The 9810-nt window shown below is 34.7% G+C and overlaps 2 long non-coding RNA genes across 2 annotated transcripts; one reads left to right on the top strand and one right to left on the bottom strand.

Moving 5' to 3' along the window:
* The first annotated feature begins 1620 nt into the window (after positions 1-1620).
* Positions 1621-4198, top strand: LOC147396478 (uncharacterized). Its single transcript, XR_015180715.1, has 3 exons — positions 1621-2984; positions 3060-3197; positions 3331-4198. It is a non-coding gene; the product is annotated as an uncharacterized LOC147396478 (long non-coding RNA).
* Positions 4199-4522: 324 nt separating this feature from the next.
* On the bottom strand, positions 4523-6895 carry LOC147396479 (uncharacterized). The gene is made up of 2 exons (XR_015180695.1): positions 6322-6895; positions 4523-4808 (listed from the first exon to the last, which is right to left on the bottom strand). It is a non-coding gene; the product is annotated as an uncharacterized LOC147396479 (long non-coding RNA).
* Between the last annotated feature and the right edge of the window lie 2915 nt (positions 6896-9810).

Raw genomic sequence — 9810 nt, forward strand, 5'->3', positions numbered from 1 at the left:
TTTTTTGCTTATCGTGGTTATCCCATCCCTTCAGGTGAGACTAATCCCATGGTTACATGCATCGTTCCCTCGAAAAGTCCTATGTGCAATTGGTTGAGTCACCCTAAGGGATTAATTACTTCGTGGGGTTTCGAACACTTGACCTACCTTTCCTGAGGAGCTTATAAAGGCTTGGCTTGCCAGTAGGCCAACCCTTTGGGGTGAAATTTAGTTACCTTTGTATGTAGATCTTAGGTTGTCCTACCCATAAACACCTCACATTTCACCAATTCATTTATTCTTTCCATTTAACTTAAAGGGTATGTGTCTAAGTTCTAATCACTAATTGTAGACACCCCATTTTTGCATCCGCCTGATTAATCAACTCGTCAACCCGATCGCAAGGATTCCCAATGATGGATGTGTATTCCGTTGCTTTATTTTGTTACCAGATTTGTTTCAGAAATCCAGATGAGGTATCTCAAATTGACAAAACCTTAGAAACCATGCTACGCTAGGAAAGTACGACCCCAGAAACATAGAAATCATCATCTTGCAGACCAAAAAGAAGCTTCACGATAAAAATCACTAAAAATTACCAAATTACCAAAATACCCCTAACCTCAAAACAACCTTAGAGCCTACGTTACGCTTAGGAAAACCCATTCGAACACATAAAATGACAAATTGGAACCAAATAAATCATTTCACCAATTTTAACAGAATTTGACAAAATTACGAAAATGCCCCTCATAAAGTTCACAACCATTTCATACAAAAAACTTCATAAATGACACAAAATAATATTTCCATTGAATTCCTTACGAAAAATCGATTCTAAAACATCCTAGAACATTAAAAACCGACTTAAAATGTGAAAAGTCCTCTTCGGGGGCAAAACGGTAATTTCACAATTTTCATGATAAAAAAATTCCGAAATTAATAAAAAAACATTAAATTATTAAATTTAAACATTAATGAAATTAATTTAAAATTTGAACCTAAAAAATCGATTAATCGGACTCTCAGGCAAAATTGTTGAGGGTTCGTGGGATATTTCTTTAAGGACCCCTCCATTTGGGGGTCCAAAGAATTAAAGATATTTTAGAGGGGGTTCTCCCAAAATTAAAAGTAAATCAAGCAAGACTGAAGTCAAGGTATTAAAGTCAATCAAGTGAGACTGAAGTCAAAATTAAAGTCAATTAAGCAAGACTGAAGTCAAAATATTAAAAGTCAATCAATTAAAACTAAAGTCAAAACATTAAAAGTCAATCAAATAAGACCAAAAGTCATAATAGAATTCTAATTAAATAATAACTCTATCTAATAGAGTTCTAATTAAAAAATAATTCTACCTAAAATAATTCTAATTAAAACACAATTCTACCTAAAACAATTCTAACTAAAACACAACTCTAATTAAAAGAACTCTAATTAAATACTAACTCTACCCAAATCAACTCCTAAAAAAATCTATAAATAGAGGTGCTCACACCCTATTTTCGTATCAAATTATAAACCCTAAGAGAAGTAGGTCTAGAAGCTCCCCTAGCCCCCCATAAACCCTAGTTTTGGAGCCCCAACTCCTTAACTAACATCCCTCCTTCAATTTTAGTCTAGAAAACACCCAAAAGCCTTCTAAAAACACTCCCAAATCCGCAACAAACTTGAAGAGTTCAGATTCAAAAACAAGGAGATACCTTGTCTCGGAGATCCGAAGTCCAATCCGGAAACAGAACGAAGCAAGGGAGCACGGTACAAGGAGCTCTTTTTGTCAGATCTGAGGGAACCAAGTCCTTGCCATCGGAAAGGTAAATTTTTATTTTTATTTATTTTTTATCTAGGTTTTAGCAATGTAATTTACTTGGGAATTTAGTAGAGACCGGCTTTGGCCGGGCGGGGTTGGTGCCTAACACCTTCCAACCCCGTAACTTGATCCTCGAATTCAGATTTTTTATGGTAGATTAGTTCCTTTTATCCATGTTAGAGTCAGTTTGGTTCCTAGACCACAATAACTAGGTGGCGACTCCCAAACCTCAAGGGTCAAAAGCGGATCCGCGCACCCCGCGGATCGAGGGCGCTTTCACTAATATATAAAATTGTAACATTGAGTGTTTCACTTTGGTCTTGGCTGAAATATCCAAGGTGTCATAAAACTTCAAAACATGATTGTACCTTATCGAGGAATAGTGCAACAAGTGCTTTATGACTAACTGCGAAACTGGTACTCTCCTTCACTAGAGAAAGATTACGACATTCTTTACGACTACTATCACAAATGGGTTGATTTTTTATTTATTATTTTTGTAGGAGAGACCTAAATGGATGAAACTTAGCTCGCTTGACGAGTTATGATTCTTCTGGTAAAGATGTTTGAGAGGAGCAAGATGGTACAAATAAATATTGGTGTAGATCTTCTAAGTTATTCTATATTTATTTTCTTGACATCTACTTCTTTGTACATTCTCCATAATCTTCACAAGTCAGAGTGATAAAGTTCAAAGATTGCTTCTTTGAATTTTTAATGCAATTTGAAAATTTGTAAATATCTTTATTATTATTATTATTATTATTATTTATATGAGACTTTTCTTTTTAGAATGGATTATTTGATAATCTTCAAAGCACCATTGAAGACCGCATTCGTGTGCCCGACATTGAATTGGACGTGAATGAGCACAATGGGGAATACAAACACATCACCCTTGTAGAGGACCTTGGTGATGAGACGGTTATTGTCGGCATTGGAAGTGAATGAGCACTGAAGAGGTTTTCATGTGACAAGATTGGGACACTGACCAACACTAATGACATGTTGTTGTGTTGTTGTGTTGTGAAAGTATGCATTTGTGGAAATATCAAGTAAGAGGATGGCCCCTCTATGGCTCTTAGTTTCTGGTCAAATGGACAACCTCTTGGCGGCTCCAAATTAAGGTTGGAATCCGATGGACAACTCCTCTCGATTCTCAGTGCAACAGATGACACCATCATACTTGCAACTTCAGGTACAAAATTTGTTCTAATTAATTCTGCATAATTAAGAAATTTTTCATTAAATTGGATATTGGTTCTAAATATAGGTCCTAATTATCATAACAACAAGGAATAGCAAGTACTGGCACTAAATCGATTCAGTGAAATCAGTATCTGGGGAGTTTAACAAGCTCTTTATCATGGACAATGCTGCGACACCAAGTGGGTCATTTAGCAACTATAAGGTACCAGAATCTTTCATGGGCTGCTCTTTCTTTTTTAGATAAATAAAATATTTATTTATTATTATTTTTCTTGGTTTGTTCGGATATTGTATGTTAATCAAAGATAACTAATTGTGTGAAATATTTTGATCAGTAAAACGTCGAGGCGTGCTGAGGATTGATGTGGACATATCAATTGACCCGCGAACAACCCCAACGATGGCAGGATTTTCTCTTGATCAGGATGATTTCTTTTATGCTTTCACATCTGTAGTAGATTTTAAGTGGAAATAGTGATGTAAAAGATGTAATGTAGCAGATTGAAAGAGGTTTATAAGGGATGGAGCCACGATTGTCAACCATGTCACATTACTGGCTGCTGCAAACTCGGTATGGATCGACAATTACCCTATCTTTTTATTTATGAAATTTATATTTTTCTAATGATTGTGAGCGTAGTTGTGAACTTGCCTTACACTTAACAATTCGGAAAGAGAACTGCTCACACTATAAATCATAGGATAGATGATCTATTTGTACCACTTGAATCTCCTTTGTAATGGGGTTTGCTCAGTGCCTCAAAGGATATACCTGTCTCACCCATTATGTGATTTCAATGAACAAATATAGCCTTTATTTTTTTATTGTCATATACTTCAGATTGAAGGGAATTTTCTATGATAAATTAAATTTATAACAGAGATTTGATCAGTTCATAAGAAAATCCTTACTTGTGAGGTCCAATGGAGAATAATTAATACTTGAATAAGCACATTAATACTTCTATAAGCATATTCACAATCCTCTGTGTTTAAATTAATTGGATATGTTATTAACTTATTTATACATTAAAAATAAAAAATAAAAGATACAACTAGAATGTTGTACTTCATAGTTTATTCATGTAAAATGTTAATGTTTTCATTTTCACTTCTGCTCATAGGAAACAAAATGTTGCTAATATTCATTTTCATGTTCCATATGGTGTTGTTCATTGTATATTTGTTTTCAATGTATAAAGGTTGGAGGACATAGGTTAAATGTAATATATATATATATAGGAAGGCGTTCTTTAACAAACGTATTTCGGTCATTGGATATAAAGCAGATGGACGATCAAGATTTAATCTCGCAGCATGAGGCCTTTAAATTATAAACTATGCGTCTATTCACAGTGCCATCCCTCAAGTTAATTGTGGCGCCCCGCCGAACACTAACACAAATCCCCATGTCAGATTTCAAGGTACGAGGTGGCACCTCGAAATTTCGGCATGGTCTCCTCTGTTTATGTTAGCATTCCAAGGCGATTCAACCTGCACCTGATAAACGACATACAATCCTGCATATAACAAACAAAATATAATACTAGCGGAAGCCTATATACGTCTAATAATGTCCGATAGATCAGAGTGCGGAAGAAGAAAAATTATATACAGGATTATACAAAATTCCTCACTCTAACATAATTCCTAACACTCAAGACAGAATCCATAAGACTACCTGGAGAAACTGACACCACTAGGGGGTATAGCCCTAATACTTACCAGGTGACGGACTCTGGTTGTCTATCTGACCAACCAGATGATCCTCGCTCTTGTTCTACACTTGTTTCGCCAAGCTTCAGATCTGAAACTAAAAAAAATGGAGAAGGAAAGGGTAAGTAACAATGGTTACCCAGTAAGGAAGCAACAATTTCTGCCAATAACCTCTCCTAACATGAACGAATAAACATACTGAATCATTTTAAAATAAACAAAGTTTTACAGAAGAAACCTACGATTAACTGGTATATATAGTCAGGGATGAGCAACTAAACATTTTAAAACTCACATTACATCGATCAGCAGTACTCACTATAACATTCTCTTTTTATACAAATCTAATTGATCAAATGGAAATAATAAACATGCATTTCATTTTATATATCAAAATAAGCAACAGATACATAATACACGATGGTGGAGTATTGGAATTAGAGAGTTGGGATTCACGACTGGATCGCTCCCAGTCGGGACATGATGTTACAATTCCTTTCTGGCTTTTAGTTCCTGATTTTGTGGCCGGTCGCTGCCCTTACCACGTTTGGTTGACCATTTATCCGGCTCAGGCTGGCCGTTTGACGTGACCGTAAGCAATGGGTCTCTTTTCGATGTGTCAGAACGTTCGACTACTATAGATTGTTAGTGATCACTGACTAATCATCTTCGTCTATGCCTATCAGGCGTGCAAGTGATTCCCAAATATACAAACCATTCGTATACGACCACCTTTACATTACAAGTTCACTGGTAAAGATAGAGAGGAATAAACCCGGATTCCAGTTGTGACTCCACTCTCATACGCGTCCCATACCACGTATGAGTTTGGTGGTCCCTACCGTACATCCCAGGATAGTACACCACTCCGGATGATATGATGCACTATCCCTTCAGGCATTCACAGACTCTTTAACAGCTCACAAAATAGCTACTTATATATATTATTTTCATTTGAAAACAAAAGAGAAATTAACAATACAAGGTTGAGAATAGATATCCAGTTTCCTACCATGCAAGTGTGGCCACCCGGTCTAAAATAAATAACATAACAGAGCGCCTCGCGCTAATAGAAAGTAAATAAACATGCAACCAGTAACATTATCCCTGGATATCCGTTCACCAACCTACATACAACACAACAACGTAAAATGCAGACATCACCCCTCGGGTGTGACTCTGCATTTTACCGTTTCATACCCTTTTTCCCTTTTTTTTTTCTTTTACAGTTTTCAATCTCTTCATAAAATATCCATTTTCTGATATTCATCAACTCAATATGAGTTCATTGAATATTAAATCACATTTTTCAACTATAGAATTTATTTCTATCAATAATATTGAAAAAAAATACAAATTTCATATCAAAACGGGGTCCAAGCAGTGCACAAGACCCAATTTATGGCAATAACCCGTTAAAATACCCTACCCACGTATAATTTATTAAAAATACAATTAAACATATCAAACATGCAATTTCTGGCGTGAATTTTTTTTGAAATAACAAAAGAATTCTACATTTCGGAGATACATCCAAAATTTTTTTCAATAAAATCCTAAATGCAATTTTCACAATCTACGATTACTAATTGAAATTGAGAGTTCCTTACAATCACTAGGCGATGGAATTGAAGCACGTGCGCGGAAATCGAGACGATTGGTACGAAAATCGAGACGGACCGAACTTCGAAGCGGCTGATTTTCAAAACTGGCTTGGTGGTTTCGAAGATCTCGATGTACTCGTCTCTTCTCCCTTCTACGGCGAAAGACGGTTTGACCCCGAAATCGATGAAAACCGAGGTCGAAGTTACGAAAATCTCCGTATAAAAATACGACTGATTTTTGAATATACGGGGTGAAAAAGACGAGAAAACGGAAGGAACTTGGTTGGGTTATGTAGAGAATGAGGCTGCGGACGTTTCTCCCTTCTGCGTCGGAAAGCGATTTGACCCCGAAACGGACGAAATCCGAGGTCAAAGTTTCGAAATTTCCGTATCCAAATACGGCTGATTTTTGAAGATATCGGGTGAAATAGAAAGTGAAATGAAGATAGGTTGGGTGGGTTTTGTAGAGAACGAAGCTGCGGACCTTTTTCTCTTCTGCGGCGATCGTCGAAAGTGGACCGTTTGCGAGAGATCTGAAGTGGAAAAATCGGAGGAAAAACAAATTTCTTTTTTTTTTCGTTTTTTTTTTTTGCACTGTTTGGACGAGTGGGGAAGATGAGATTAAAAAAAAAAAATTTATATTATTTATATAATATTTGGGACGAATTCGGTATTTTGCCTATTGTTTTGATCGACGATAACTTGGTCATTCGGTCTCCAAAACTGACAAACGAATACTCTATTTCGCCTAATTTTTCATTCCGGATCTAATGGTATAGTCAATTTCTACAAATTATGTCTCCATCAAAAATTTACATTTTTGGCCTGACGTGACCCATAAACTTGATGTCGTTTTCGTTTTTGGCGATAATTCGACTTCCTGATCTCCAAAAATGACAAATAAATAGTCTATGTTGAATAATTTTTCGTTATGAACCCAATGGTATGATCGAATTTTACAAATTATTGCTCTAATAAAAAGTCACTGTTTTAGCCTGGTCCGACTCGGTAATCGAGGATTTTGCAACTTTTATATTCGGACTCGCATTTGAGCGTGCTTACAGGCTAAACTATGTTTTTCGATCATTTTGAATCTAATGGTGAGGTCAGATTCTATTAAAAATGATCAAAACAAGGTCCCACAGTTTTACCCTAAGTCCCACTTTCAAGATTTTCTTAAAATTCCACTATTTATTTTCCTCGAGATACGAATTAAAATTTTGGGGTGTTACATTAATGAAATTTAGTGTTACCTCCTTAATTTAATTATAACCCGAGAGAAACAGAGAACAAATGTTCTCTTTGACTCAAGAGAAAATCTCGATCTCTCTCATCTTCTCTCGCTGAACAGACCCTCTCTCTCACTCTCTCATTTTCTCTCGCTCTCACTCTCTAACTGCAACTAGATCCCTCTCAACCTTCTTTCTCACTCTCTTATTCTCTCTCGCACGAACTCCCTATTCCTCGTTGCAACTCCATCTCACGGACACGAATACGAACGGTTGCAACTCTCAACCTCACTATTTATCAATCTTCCTTGCACGAATGGCTGCATCTCTCGACCTCACTGCAACTCCATTTCCCTCGCACAAACGGCTGCAACTCTCTTTGTAGTTGACAATACTGTAAATTATTTTTTTTGGAATTTATTAAATCTCAAACATTGTCATGGAGTTATTCTGTAAAATTATATATTATGATTTGATTTCTGATTTTTTGAAGACAAAAAATTCAGAATTAGCTAGGGTTTTTTATTTAATTTTTTTTGGTTATTTATTTTTTGATTCTGATCATGTTATGATTTTAATTAATACATATGCATTTTAATTAATCGATCTGATTACTAATTCTATGAATTCATACTTGTATCGGTCCGAATCACTTATTATTGAGCGATTAGGGTTTTGATTGTTATTTGGGATTTATTTGATGCATGTGTTCTTTTAGTGGTCCATGTCGTTTGCTAATGCATTTGATATACATTGATTTTTTTTATCAATTTGGGGATCTATATTTTCTTCGTTGATTCTATTGATCTAAATGTATTATCTGAACTAAAGCTCTTAAATTTACGATTTTGATGATTTTTGACCCTTAATCGTGCAAAATTATGGTGTTTATTTTATTTTTTTATTTTTTATATATTTTATTTTGAAAAGTTTGATTACTTTTCCTATTTCAAGGTTTGTTAGAAATGGCTGAAGCAAAGTCAGGAATGAGGAAAACAGTGTTCACCATGGTTGATTAGCTTCGTCCAGGCACAATTGTATATCACAACTTATTTTTTTTCACAAATTCAATCAACTTTCCCTTAACATTTTTATAAGAATGTGACTTGTTGAATGAATGGCCTTGCACCATGTCATAAGATATCGAAAAGATTTCGAATCATTAATGATTTCAAATCTTAGGAATCATAGAGCAGGTACATGGAATTCCTCCCAATTAATCACTCTATAAACCAATCCACTGGAATACAAGCACTAAGGCCCACTTAACTTTATAGGGAAAGAGAGAAAATATGTACACATTGTGAATTTCTGGTTAAAAAAAGAAAGTAAAGTCGAGTGATGGATCAAAAGCCCAAAAAAACAAAAAAAGTTGATATATTCTTTCCTACACTATATATAGAGCCTCAATGCCTTCATCTTCCTTAACCATCCCAACAATACTCATTAATTTGATTTCCTTCATTAATCGTCAATGTGTAGAGAGATTAGGCTATTGATAGAATTATATTTATGAATCCATTGATAAATCTTTTTTATCATTATTTTATTTATTGATTTTTCAAAAAGATTTTTTTTTAAATTTAAGTGATTTTTTAAATAAATTAAAATGATGAGATATATCAAAATAATGGTTGAGACTTTTGAGTTGAAGATATACATATAGCAGCTTGTATATATCTTCCCTACTATAATTATTGTTTGTGTTGAACCATATGTTATTGTCATTTTAAGTGTTATTGATATTAAAGCAGATTTGTTAAAGGAATAATTATAGTAACTCCTAAAATTTTGCGAAACCATTCACAATCAATTTTGTCAAGTTTGCTATCAAAATAGACAAGTTTTATGTTGTCTTTGTAGGGAGAAAGACCGGTATATTTTTCACTTAGGAAGAATGTCACTAGTATGTGAATAGATATCCGTCAGCTTGTCACAAATCATTTTCATCGTACGAGGAAGCATAAGACACTTTATCAAGGATAGGCATAATCATGAAATAGTTGAAGAAAAATTCCATGAAGTAGAGGATTAATTCCATGAGTTGAAGTAAGAATTCCATGTAGTGGAGCATGTGGAGTTCAAGAAAAAATCCAATGTATTCAAGAGATTGCATGTAATTTGTATAGTTATTTTCATATTGTCTTTGTTCATGGGTATGTATTTTCTTTGAACTTAATAGTTTTTTAAGGAATAATTGATTTTGGATCTTGATGAGTGAATGAATATTGTATATTGGCTTTAATTATTTATTGCCTTTAGCCTA

The sequence above is a fragment of the Akebia trifoliata genome, chromosome 8, assembly GCF_017979445.1.
Source record: "Akebia trifoliata isolate Shusen 1 chromosome 8, ASM1797944v1, whole genome shotgun sequence".
NCBI lineage: Eukaryota > Viridiplantae > Streptophyta > Magnoliopsida > Ranunculales > Lardizabalaceae > Akebia > Akebia trifoliata.